Source organism: Dasypus novemcinctus, chromosome 13 (assembly GCF_030445035.2).
Source record: "Dasypus novemcinctus isolate mDasNov1 chromosome 13, mDasNov1.1.hap2, whole genome shotgun sequence".
Lineage (NCBI taxonomy): Eukaryota > Metazoa > Chordata > Mammalia > Cingulata > Dasypodidae > Dasypus > Dasypus novemcinctus.
The window spans coordinates 46,917,287-46,931,571 of record NC_080685.1 but is presented as its reverse complement, the minus strand read 5'-3'; the positions used below and the strand labels follow the sequence as shown (position 1 = coordinate 46,931,571).

The 14,285-nt window shown below is 38.9% G+C and overlaps 1 pseudogene; it reads left to right on the top strand.

The window, feature by feature from the left end:
* The first annotated feature begins 3,736 nt into the window (after positions 1 to 3,736).
* On the top strand, positions 3,737 to 6,778 carry LOC101422886 (heterogeneous nuclear ribonucleoprotein K-like; annotated as a pseudogene).
* Positions 6,779 to 14,285: the final 7,507 nt, after the last annotated feature.

The window sequence follows — 14,285 nt, the reverse complement described above, 5'->3', positions numbered from 1 at the left end:
ATCCTTGATTCAGAAACACAAGAAAGACAGCAAGCCCCTAACACCAGGACCCAACGTAAATGAGTTCATACCAGCAGATAAATGATATCAGCTTATGGTGGGGTCTAGTATATTAGAGGCTTGCTACCTTTCTTGTGTATCTGCTGTAATTAGCTTTTGCAATTTCTTGGGGCGGGGGGGGGGGGGGGGGAGGGGGGCGGGGGGGGGAGGGGGGCGGGGCTGACCATCAGAAGGGCATGCTGGAAACTCTGGATCTATCACTGTAGTCCACAGGTGGAATTTCTTCTTCCTCTGGGAAAACTCGATTATGCTTTTAAGGTCTGTCAAGTGACCAGGCCTACCCAGATTATCAAGGAAAAACTGGCCATCACGATCTTCTCTTAAAATTGTTATAGTTCTAGATCTTACTTTTAGGTCTATGACCAATTTTGACTTAAGTTTTAGTATAGAAGTTTTTATAGCTGCCTTTTATCAAGAATCCTAGTTTCCTGAGAGTTTTTATCATGTATGGGTGTTGAATTTCATCAAATGCTTTGTTTGCGTCTATTTAGATGATAATTAGGCTTTTCTCTTTTAGTCTACAACATGGTAATTTACATCTGTTGATTTTTGACTGTTAAACCACCTTTTAATTCCTGAACTAAGCTCCATTTGCCAAGATGTGTTATTTTCCTTTATGTGTTTTTGAATTTGATTTGTTAAATGTTTGCTAAGGATTTTTTTTCTATCTAAGTTTATAAAGACTATTGATCCATAGTTTTCTTGTCCTGTAATATATTACTCTGATTTGGTTTCAGGGTAATACTGGCCTTATAAAATGAGTTGGGAAGTTTTCCCTCCTCTTTCACTTTCTGGAAGTTTGTGTAGAATTATGATTATCTTTTCCTTAAATGGTTTGTAGAATTAAACAGTGGTATCATTTGGGCCTAGAGTTTTGTTTGAGGGAGGATTTTTAATTATAAATTTAATTCTTTCTTAGATTAAAAGCTGTCCATATGCTTGATCTCTTTGCTCTTGAGTGAGATTGGGTACCTTGCATTTTTTAAGAATTTTTAAAATTCTACCTAAAGTATTGAATTTATTGCCTAAGTTTTTTCATGATTTTTAAAAATATCTTCTTAATGTCTGTAGGATCTATAGTAACATCTCCTTCCTCATTCTTGACAGTAGTAAATCATATCTTCACTCTTGGTTTCCTGATCAGTTTGGCTTGCTATTTATCAGTTTTACTGATTGTATTGATTTTATCTATGTTTGTTTTCTGTTTTATTGTTTTTTGTTCTTTATTATTTTCTCTCTTCTACTTATTTTGTCTCTAATTTGCACTATTTTATTAGAAAAATATAAACAAATGTAAACAATTATGACTTAGCCAAGACATGCCAAAATTATCTCTCTTATTCAGATATTAAAGTGAAAGTCTTAGTATAAATATAAAGACTATATACTCTCAATGATATTCCTTCCCTAGGACTATTAGTTTTACCAGATTTTATCTAGGTTCTTTGACTATGCTGCAGAAATGAGTTTCAAGAGCATGTTGGGTGAGTTAGGCCAGGAATTTATTCAGTTAGGAAAGGAAGAGAAATGGGAGAAAATAACAGATCAGGGGTCCCAGGTGGAGGGGAAGGGGGTGAAAAGTGATAAAGAGGGCTGATTTACAAGCTTCAATTCCCCATTATAGATTATAAATGCCCAGGTTTACTTGCGTGGCCAAGTGGCAGAGGAAAAATGGTGAGAGTAGTGTACAGAGGGCAGGAACAGGTCTAGAGATGAGAGAGTGGGAGAGCAAGGGCACTCATTCAGTCCCCGTTCCTGTCTTTTTGAACTGTTCATTACTCCACCCCTTTGCTAATGGCAGGGGAGGGGTTTCAGCTTCTGCTCTTTTGATTGATTACCCCACCTATCAATTCCCCTTTGAGGATCCAATGATAAGATCCTTGGGGACTATCCAGGTCTTCTTCTGGCTTCCAGAAGAAGTCTTTGTTCTGAATAGCAGAATCTTGGGGATAGGGGCCTTCCAGCAGCCATCTTGGGGATTACTGATGGCCATGTGGGCTCTCTGCCAGGTTCCAGACCTATTAATTCATATCTTACTAGCCTGCTTCATTAGCAGTTCAGCTAAATCAAATAAGACAATATTTGCTGTCCCATAGAAAATATTGCTAGGAAAGCACTGCCATTGGTGCAGGGTCCAAGAAAAAGAGTTTATTTAAATTTTCTCATTTTAATTTTTGTACTGCATAGTCACTATAAACCTCATGACATCACTGTGTTTTACTTTTCTCGGTTTAGAAAGACAGAAGGTAGGAAATGGTCTCAATCACATACCTACTCAAATATCTTAAAGAAAACTGATGAACAAGTGTGAAGTACCCTGTGGAAAAAGCTGTGAAGTTATTGCCAACATGGTAATTAAAATTACCAAGAGTGTCAACATATTGATATTGAGAATTCCCAATTTGTCTATTAATGATTACGCTTCATAACTGAGATGATGTTTTTATTGTCAACCAAAGCAACAAATGTTTATAGAATATCTGCTTGTACAGGGCACTGCGTTAGCAAAGAGTTCCCTGATCTTAAAGAGTTTATCACTTCAAAGCAAGCATAATATAAGTGTTACTGGTTGTCAAAAGCAAAGTACCAAATGAGTGGTGAAGAAATTTAGGAATTCAAAGTGTCAATAACAGTTATAATCTCTGAACAGATAATGGTTGTACAGAAGGACTACACAGGGGAAATGATATTTATTTGGACTATGAAAGATATTTCAAACTGAAAGGAAAGAAACAGTCCATTCATAGAGATCGGAGCAAGGACATGTGCAGAAGAAAGAATACTTAAATGCATCTGCAAATCAAGCAGAATAGTTTTGCTTGAGTAGAAGATTTGTGAAATAGAGTAGAGGGAAAAAGCTGGGGAGAACTCAACCACCTCTAAAATGTGTTTATTTTAAGTGGTTTGCATGTGCTTTGCAAATACTTATTGATCCCTTGGGGTCTTTGTTATGGCGGAGGGAATATTATCCTAATTTTACAGGAGAGAAGATGAGATTCAGAGACATATATTGACTTGCCCAAATCTAGACTCAGGATGGCAAATTCTAGTCTTCCAATTCAACTCCAAACCATAATCAGATTTAAAGGATCTGAAAAACATGCTAAAGAAATTTGGTATTTATTATGTAAAAAATTTAGTTAGTTACACAGGGATTTGAGTGCCTGGGATAAGAATCACAAAGAGTTTCAGAGTAAGGCAGAAGTGTATAGGACAAATTGTAAAGGAGAAGTGGAAGTAGGGGGAAATATTGTGCAGTAGTCTCAGAATGAGGCACTTAAATGAGAGTGAAAGCAGTGAGAATGAAAAAAGACAAGGCATACAACACTTTTCCAAGTGACTTTGAAAGATGTTTTCAACACATTTTTACAAAGTTATATTTTATTGATCTTAAAAGAAAAAATGAGGGAGAAGGAAGACTAAAATATGAACCAAATATTTTAAGGCCGAGTAATTGACAAAAGAAGGAGGGGGCTCCAGGCAAAAGGTACGCTGATGTCATTATCCTGTTTCTTGCTGCACAGACCCCTAAGTCTCACTGGCCTTCTGCTTGTAGGTGGACTATAGGCTACAGCTAGCCACTAGGGTGTCAGCTGTTGGTTCCAACTAGAACGCTTCAGTTCTGCTCTGCAAGGATACATAATAAATGATTTGTGTATCCATTTAATGCAAGAAAATGGAAATTAAACAGCCAGAGGAAACCTTCCCCAACCCAGAAACCAATGGTGAATTTGGTAAACACCCTGTAGATGATATGGAAGAGGAACAAGCATTAAAAAGATCTAAATGGAGTGCTCCTGGGGGATTCTAGAGACATCTAGACACTATTAGCAGGGCAGACAACTCCAGAAAATCAGCACCCCATCAGTGGGCCTTACCATGGAAAATATGATAACGCATCTCTCCCAGTATATCAGAAGTAGATTCATTTATAATTTTCCTACACATGGTTCTCTTATCCCATTTATTTGAACCTATAATTAGTACTATACTGATCAAATATATATCCCAGAGACTTAAATCTTCCGGCTGTTCAAATGCTGGGTGAGCCTTGAATCTCAACAGAGTTGGCAGCTCATACCTACTCTCCAGTTCATTGGACTCACCCAGGACAACTAACAAAAGGATGATGATGGACAATGCCCAACCCAAGAAGCAGAGTATCTTCAACTGCAAGCAAGACAGTTCCATCTACTTACCCATGGGATCTAAGCTTCTCGCTATCAGAAACAGAGTTGGACATCGCCATCCCAAAATCCTCAAGATAGAGGAATAAACAAATGTAAGTCCAACTATGGACTAAAGTAGACTTATTATTCTGTAATAGAAGAACATGTAACATTGATGGACATCAGAGGTTCTGAGGGGAGGGAGAGGGAGCAATAGATGTAACATGGAGTATTTTTGGGACATTGATATCAATCTGCATGACATCACAATGGATACTAGTCATTATATATTTTGTCAAAATGTCTAAAATTGTGCCAGGCAAAGTGTAAAACATAATGTAAACTATAGTTCATGGTTAGTAGCAATGCTTCAATATGTGTTCATCAGTTTTAACAAAATATACCACATTAATGAAAGATATTGTTAATGGAGAAAAGTGTGGGAGAGGGAGAGGATGTGGTATATAGGAATCCCCTATATATATTTTTTTTTAATTTTTAATTTATTTTAATTTTTATTTATTTATTTTTTAATTTTATTTATTTCTCTCCCCTTCCCCAGCCCCCCTGCCCCAGTTGTCTGTTCTCTGTGTCTATTTCCTGCATGTTCTTCTTTGTCCACTTCTGTTGTTGTCAGTGGCACAGGAATTTGTGTTTTCTTTTGTTGCGTCATCTTGTTGTGTCAGCTCTCTGTGTGTGTGGCGCCATTCTTGGGCAGGCTGCACTTTCTTTCGCGCTGGGTGGCTCTCCTTACGGGGCACACTCCTTGCGCGTGGGACTCCTTTACGCCGGGACATCCCTGTGTGGCAGGGCACTCCTTGCGTGCATCAGCACTGCATGTGGGCCAGCACCACACGGGTCAAGGAGGCCCGGGGTTTGAACCGCGGACCTCCCATGTGATAGACGGACGCCCTAACCACTGGGCCAAGTCCGCTTCCTGCCTATATTTTTGATGTAACATTTATGTAATCTAAAGTTCCTATAAAAATAAAAAAAAAATTTTTAAAAAAAGATCTAGAAACACTGATGAGATAGTTGGACTATGCATTCTGCTTCAGAGTAAGACTGCTGGGGCAGTGATTAGAAAAGGAGGCAAGAATATTAAGGCTCTCCATACTGCCTACAGTGCCAGTGTTTCAGTCCCATGCAACAGTGGCCCTAAGTGCATATTGAGTACGAGTGCTGATATTGAAACAGTTGGAGAAATTCTGAAGAAAATCAGCCCTACCTTGGAAGAGGTCTTGCAGTTGCCATTACCCACTGTACCTAGCCAACTCCCACTCAAATCTGATGCTGTGGAATGCTTAAATTATCAAAACTAAAAAGGAAGCAACTTTGACTGCAAATTGAGACTGTTGATTCATCTGAGTCTGGCAGGAAGAATTGTTTGGGTCAAAGGTACTAAAATGAAAGAACTCTGAGAGAACACTCAGACAACAATCAAACTTTTCTAGGACTGCTGTCCTCATTCCACTGACAGAGTCATTCTTATTGAAGGAAATTCTGATAGGGTTGTAGAGTGCATAAAGATTATCCTTAATTTTATGTCTGAATCTCCCATCAAAGGATGTGCACAGCCTTATGATCCCATTGTTTATGATGAAACCTATGATTATGATGGTTTTACAATGATGTTTGATGACCACTGTGGATACCCTGTGGGATTTCCCATACTGGGAAGAAGTGGTTTTGACAGAATGCCTCCTGGTGAGGGTGGGTGTCCAATGCCTCCATCTAGAAGAGACTATGATGATATGAGCACTCATCAAGGACTTCCTCCTCCTCTTCCTCAATGAGGTGGGAGGTGGAAGTAGAGCTTGGAATCTTCCTCTTCCCCCACCATCACCACCACCACCTAGAGGAGGAGATCTAACGACTTATGACAGCAGAGGAAGACCTGAGGACTGTTACAATGGCATGGTTGGTTTCACTGCTGATGAAACTTGGACTCTGCAATAGAAACATGGAGCCCATCACAATGGCAGGTGGCTTATGAACCACAGGGTGGCTCTATATATGATTACCTATGCAGCACGTCGTGGCTCATATGGTGATCTTGGTGGACCTACTATTGCTATACAAGTAACTGTTCCCAAAGATTTGTCTGGATCTATTATTGGGAAAGGGGGTCAGTGGATTAAGTAAATCCATCATGAGTCGGGAGCTTCAAACTAATTTGATGAGCCTTTAGAAGGAGCCAAAAATCAGATCATTACCATTACAGGAGCAGAGAACCAAGTATGGAATGCACAGTATTTGCTGCTGAACAGTTTGAAGCAGTATAAAGATGCTGAAGGAGTCTAATGCAAGATATTTTTTTCTTTTTTTGTTGTGTGAAGCAGTATCCTGGAAAGGTTTTCTAAGACTAGTGAAGAACTGAAGAAGTCCTGCATCTTTTTTCTTTTTTTAATCTGCTTCCTAAGTGTTCTGCATTTGAGGTGTAGTGAAATCTTTGGTGTTCACCAGACATAATGTTTTAGTTCCTTACAACCAGGGTGGAGGGTGGGGAAAGGTGTGCAAAACAGTAACAGTGAAATTTTAAAACAGCAGCAGAGTGAGTGAATTTTTATTTTTTTTCATTGTTGGTGGTAAACAGATTCCTCCCATGTAATTATTGTGAACACCTTGCTTTGTGGTCACTGTAACATTTGGGATATGGGAGTGGGACAGAGGGGATGAGTAACAATGGTCCAAGTGTCCCTGGCATCAATTCAGAGCAGTGTGCAGAATATAATTCTCCTTTGTAAGAAACGTTTCATGATTGTTAAAATACATTTAGTGAACCAAGGCAGGGAGCAGTACTGCAAATTCAGTAATGGTATAAACCAAGAAACCTGATGGACAGTAAGTTTTATGGTTATAGAATTGACTGAAGTGACTGGGGAAGAAAGACATATTTAATTTTGCATAGGTTAAGCAATGTGCAAGCAGAGCTATCTAGCAGGACACAGGAGTCCAATGTGGTGCTGGGATTTTTAAGAAACCAGGAAGGATATAAAAGGGGTCGGGTTTAAGGCTCTTTCTGTAATTTTCATGTTGTAGTTGGTCCTTTCTAGAGAATTTTTTCTATCTTGTGCTCCACAATTAAAGAAAAGTCTAGGATAATTCTCTGCAAAAATATTGAAAAGCTTTGAAAAATCAGACATCATAAGAAAGGCTTCCCAACAATTGCAGCAGCAGCCGCCAACATTGGCTGCATATTTAACTATTAAAAAAACTGCACATTTGTTGAGGGCTTATTATGTATTGGAAAATGTATTTATTATGTGCTTTTCATATACAGTCCCAAGTAACAGCATGGGCAAACCTAGGAATGGATGTAAAAGTGATGGGGGAAACTTTTGACTGAATCACAGAGTTGAGAAGTCCCTTGGAGAGTGGGGCATACATTCATTTTAGAGATGAAACATGGACCCAGGAAGTTAGCTGATTTGCTTTATGAAAGGTTTGAAAAAGAAAAAGTCTATTCTTTTTCTTTTGATTTAATTATGATCCTGTTTAGAACCATAAAGTAGGACTGTGTGCTCCTATAAAATTCCTTCTGGGTGTGTGAATATGTTTTGGAATTGTACTGTGTAAGAATGACTCTTAGTTGTAGCTCAGTCTTTGGCCCTGTATCCACTCTTTGGAGTGACCAGGATGCCACCAAGCATGCAGTTCCTTCTGCTGCCTTGCATACAAATACAGAAATCAAACATTTCTTTTATTCCAAACAATGAACATTTTTCTCCAGAGTCCCCCATAGGTCAGTCCCATGTAACCTATTCTGAGCTATTTACACTACTTCAGTTTCTTTTCCCTCCCAGATTAACATTTCCCAGAGTTGATTTCAGCCCTGAAGAAAATCTTTATTTTTGGAAAGTTCTCGAGAAAATTTGTTCAGCTATTTTTGAGTCCAGAGTGAGAAAAGTCAATGCTTTATTGCTGCAAGGCCTCTCTCCACGCCCCCCCCCCCCCCCCGCCAATGTTTAAATACTTTGATGTTGTGGATGCGCAGATAATCATGGAAAGTTCTAACTCGGCATGCTCGTAGTTCTAAGCAAAAATCAGCCACCATACAGAGTTTGACAATAACAGGTCTTGTTTTAGTTTTCTATTGCTGAGTTAAAAATTGCCACAAACTTAGCAGTTTAAACAGCACAGATTTATTATGTCACAGTGTCCCTGGGTCAGGAGTTCAGGCACAGCTTAGGTGAATTGTCTGCTCAGGCCTCCCAGGCTGTAATCAAGGTGTCAGCAGAGGCTGTGGTTCTCATCCAACTTATAAAAGTTCCAGGTTCATTCAGGTTGCTGGCAGAATGCAGTTCCTTGTGATTATAGGACTGAAATCTGTGTTTTCTCATTAGCTGTCATCCGGGCAGCTCTCTCAACTCCCAGAGGCCGCCCTTCTCCATCAGCGCTTCGCAGCGTGGTGCCTGCTTTCCAACCCCAGAGCCAGCCCAGGAAAACGCTTGGCTTTTAAGGGCTCACCTGACTTTAAGGTCCTGCCAGGGTAAGTTCAGCTCATTTTGGACCTTGATTACCTCTACGAGATCCCTTATGCCATATACTGCAATAGATCAGGGAAGTGGTAACTCATTTTTGTAACCTCCACCCACACTCAGGAGGGAATTATAAAAAGTGAGGGCCAGTGGGAGTCATCTTAGAATTGTGCCCACCACAGACCCTGAAATAAAGTTCCTTTAAATGAGTAAAAATGATCACAATTTGTTTTTCTATCAATTTCTTCATCAAGATAATAGACTCAATTTTGAATTCACAGCTGAACCAAACCACAAACTCTTCATCCACGCTTCCCTCTTTGTATTGCTATGAAGAGTAACAAAGCTAATAGAGGTTTAGTCTGTGTGATGCTCTGAGAAGAGTAGTGGACCCCCATTCATTCATTCATCCAACAAATATATATTGAACCCTACAGTGGGGCAGGGACTATGATAGGCAGTAGAGATGAATAGTGAATAAAAGCAGATATGCTCTCTGCCCTAGAGAAGATTTATACGGTAAATCACACGGTAGTAGTGACAGGAAAATTTTTCCAGGAAGAAGCAATAACATTTGCAAAGGCTGTTTTGACACAAGGGAACATGATATATGGGAAGAAATCAAAGTCATTCACTATGGCTGGGGCATATTTGCACACTGATGTTCATAGCAGCATTATTCATAATTTCCAAAAGGTGGAAGCAACCCAGGTGTCCATCAATGGATCAACGGATAAATAAAATGTGGTATATACATGCAATGAAATATTATTCAGCTGTAAAAGGGAATGAGGTTCTGATACAAGCTACAGTGTGGGTGAATCTCAAAAGGGAATGAGGTTCTGATACAAGCTACAGTGTGGGTGAATCAGTGTGGGTGAAGACATCTTTTTGAGTGAAATAAGGCAAACACAAAAGGACAAATATAATATGATCTCACTTATATGAAATAATTAGAATATGCAAATTCATAGTGTCAGAAACTACAATATAGGTTACTAGGGGCCCAAGTGAGGGAATGCTGAGTTAATGCTTAATTGGTACAGACTTCCTATTTACAGTGATGAAAAAGTTTTGGTAATGTATAATGGTGATGGCAGAACAACACTGTGACTGTAATTAACACTAGTGAATTTTATATTTGAACATGGTTAAAATGAGACATTTTAGGTTGTATATATGTTACCAGAAAATTTAAAAAATAAATAGAACTGTATAATACAAAGTGTGAACCCTACTGTAAACTATGAACTATGTTTAGCAGTATAATTATAATACCTGTTTCATCAGCTGTAGCAAAGACCACACTAATGCAAAGTGTTAATAATAGGGAAAACTGTGTGTGAGATGGGATGAGGGTATATGGGAACTTTATACTTTCTCCATGATTTTTCTATAAACTTACAAATATTCTAATATGAAAAATTAAAAATACAAAAGGATAGTTCTGCCCACTTAACTTGCCCAATGCCTTCCTAAGACTTAGGTGCCTTATAATTATTATATGCTCTCCAAGTTCCCTTCTCCCCATGAAGTCTGGAGTGCGAAGGTCAAATTGGATGAATCTCAGCCCTTGCTGTGGATCCCAAATCCTACAAAGTGTGAGTCTGTTGATTTTGGTGTTCAGATATCACCATTATTTCTGTCATTATTTATTTTTTACTAGACTCTACGCTTCTCAAGAACAGTGCCAAATCTCATTCATCTTTTTACCTGGAATGCCTAGCACAATCCCTGGCACCAAATTGGTGCTCAGCCTGTATTTATAACTGAATTAACTTTTCTCTGTGACTTTCTGTAAAGCACTGGGAAGAGCATCTTGTATATACAGTAAGTGCTCAATAAACTTTAGTTCCTGATAACACTGCTAGTATATAACAATCTCAGTTGTTCAGGCAGCTAATGGGACAAGGGAAAAGAGTGGAATACAACTATTTCTGAGGTCTGCAGTACCTATTTCCTTTCCTTCCTACCCAGAACTTCAAAGTTTACTTTTACTTCTCCAAAGCACAAGTCACACCCACACACGCCAGCCAGCACCCTGGGCAGGTTGCAGTAAATGTCTCGTGGACCCGCTTCCTGCTTTTCTTCACTGTTTGGGGCCACATTTTCAGTTCGCCATGGAGCTTGGGGATGTACAAATTTCATTTTCAGGGAATTGACTAAAGATAGGGTTTGATGGCTGCCGCCCCCCAAACATGCTTTGCCCAATCACTCATTTTTGCCCTTCAAGTGGTAACATGAATTCCATATGAAATACGATACATGCCACAATAAGTCACAACATCCATTCTTTCAACCCAATGTTTTCTCCCTGATGCAATCTCAAAGCATGGACTGGAGCAGATTATGAGTTCCATGGCATAAGGGAAAACAAAAGAAAGCAAACAGTTCTTCATAATCTTTTCGGAATTCACCATCATGGATCAATCTTAATGTTTCTTTAATTTCTGTCAAGTGGTGTCAAGGTCTGTCCCTTGCCTGTGCATCCCTACCCTCTCCATTCCCCATTTTGACTACCTTGAAACCCGTCTGGAGCTGTGGGACTGCAGAGAAAAACAACTTGGACTGCAGGGGGAAAAAAAAAGGAAAGAAAAAAACAACTTCAGACCCTAACTATTCTACATACAAATTCACCTCTGTCCCCCACCCCCTTTCTCTCTCCCCCTCCCCCAGACTACCCAGGCTCCTGAGAGGCTCCTAACTAGGTCGTTCTTTATCTCCCTCCTCCTTTCCCTGAGCCCTTACAGGCTCCAGGTGGCCTCATTACGTAGGAGAAAGCATTCTGAACCAAGTGGTCCTAATCACTTTCTCAGTAAATCCCTCACCCATCTCCCCGCAACCAAACTGTCCCAACTGCCAACTCAAAAATCCCTCACCCACCCCAGTGATCAACCCTCCTCACTATCTTCTAGTGCTTTGCCTCCAACCCACCCCACTCAGCCTTAAAAAGATAACTGTCCTTTGTTTCGACAGAGTTGAGTTCTACTCTCTTCCCTGCTATGAAAGACCCTGAATAAACTTATCCTTGCCTGTTTAACATTGTCTGGTGCAGTTTTTCTAAGACACTCTTAGACTTGATCTCCAGCCTCAGTCTTAGCACACCTAAGAGGGCTGATTTACACAATGGCTGTCCTTGGCTTTGAATGACTCCTGCTTTTTGTCGTTAGTACGCTTGAACCCTAAATAACTTTGTCAGGCCCAGCCACCCTGGGAAAGAGGATCAAACCTTTTTCACTCAAGACACACCTTCCACACAGAGGAAAAACCTATTTATGTAAGGATCCGGAAATTCAGAAGCTTTTCTGAACTAGTCTTTCCTTGGGAACAAAGTAAAAAATCTGATGAGATGATTCTTTTCTTTTAGCTGAGCTGGGATGTCTGTATAAACAGCCTTTCTTATGACAATTTGGCACCATGAATTCTGGTCAGAAAAAGTATAATCATACCAAAGTTTTTATTTCTCAGTCCTCAGCCTCACTATCCTCCCCTTTACTGACCTTTCGATGAACCCAGATTAGTTTGATTGGGGCTTTGTTTTGTGCCTTGGGCAAAAGGTTTGGGTCAGCTGAGGTCAGTTCTCATTTTCCTAATCAGTTTGTCCTCCCTTGATCTCAATGGAAAAACTTCAACAAAAATACATTTGCACGTAATTCTTAGTTTCATTGAGTTCTGTGTTGGCAAAAGAGGCCAGATCCTTATCCCTGGAGGCACTTAATGTCTTTAACAATGTTTTATTAATTAAAAAAAACCCTCTACTTAATCATAAATAAATTGGCTTCTCTGCTCCTAATGCTGACTCCAGAAGCTTGTGAAGTTACAGAGTTTCCTAAAATTTTAATCTAGTCTTAAATATGTAGTAGGGAGGCAGCAGCATCATGGAATGGCAATTAGAGCATGAGTGGTCAGGAAAACTAGGCTCTAGTCCTGTCTGTGCCCCTTGTTAGGCAAGTTTGATCTTGGGCAAGGTCCTAAACCCTGGAGTTGGGTAATATTTAAGGTTTCTGTAGGTCCTAAGATGTCATATGTCAATTGATTGAAACTGAGTAGAAATCCAAGACCCATAAATAAATCAATTGGACTTTGATTAGAAATCACAAGTTTCTATGTGGCTAATTAAACAAGGAATACTCCTCAAGTTTCCAAGATTAGGATGCTTTTAGGGAGTGATAGAGAAATTTTACATATCAGAGATGGAAAGGACCTTAGAAGTTATCAAATCCAACCCGTTCTGTTTATAGATGAGTAAACTGAGGCATGGAGGGGAGCAGTGACTTGTCTAAAGTTGGCTGAAAAAAGCCATCCTGGATTTGTTCTTTGTTTTTACTATATGTTCTTTTGCCTCTTTATACTACCACCCAGAGATATTCTTTATAATAAATGTCTTTAGTTTGTGTTTTTAAAAATATTCTCTGTCAAAATAAAACCCGGTTTACCATTCTTTTCCTTTTCTCCATTAGAACTATAACCAAGGAACACTGTGATGGCTGATGCATTGCACACATGTCCCAATGGTTTTTACACATAACAGATAAATTTAGAATACCACCTGCATGAGGCCACATGAATTTAACACCTTTCATCATTTTTGTTTGTTCCATATATTTTAATTACCTAATGAATTCAAGCTCGAGAAACTTTTTTTTTTTTTTTGGTTACAATTATCCAAAGTATTTTGTTTGGCCAAGTTTGTTTCAGAAATATGAATAATTAGAATCATTGTCTTCGGAATGTTTATATATCACTTTAAGGAGTACAAGAATAGATTTTGTTTTGTACATATTTTCCCCTCCCCAAATTTTATGTTTCTAGTATTCCTCAGACATAAGAATGACTCATCAAACTTTAGCAGTCGTCATATTAGTTTCAGTGTTTGCCAGAAAATAATTATATATCCTTCATGAGAATGCCTTATCCTACATTTGGAGGAATAAAAAGTGTCATATATATGAATTTTTGGCAATTAGTATCTTTATAAAAACACAACTCTTGTTTTAAATTGCTACTATTTGATGGAATATTTTCTAAATATATTTTTTTCTAACCCTAAAGTAGTATGGATGGTTTTACATTTTCTAAATGCTTGTTTCATTATGAGTATCAATTATTGTACATTTTCTTTTAACACAGCGATGCCCACAGGGACTATTGAAGTCTCTATTTTCCTGTGTCAGATGGTCCAGGCAGGTGCACATTTGTATTTTTGTGGTCCTGGTGCTAATGTCTCTATCAGGTCCCACCGTATACAGCTTGGCAATTTTTCATAGCCTCTCTCTTACCTGATAACATATTGCTTTGAGTTTTGAAACCAGATGACCTCATTTGTTATAATTGTGGGAAAAATGAGAGATGAGGATCTGGGAGAAGTTTGTGGGACTTTACTGCATGGAATTTCACTGCTCAAAGAGCTCGTCTATTTACTTTAGCAATAATTAGCCTCTGGGAGGCATTTTCTCCAAGGCTTACAACCATATATTACTTTCCTAAGTGAAACTTTGGGTCAGTTTGTTTACATTCTCTTAAATAACAAACGCTTACTTAAGTCATTTTTTTAAGTCATTCTTGGAACTAGACA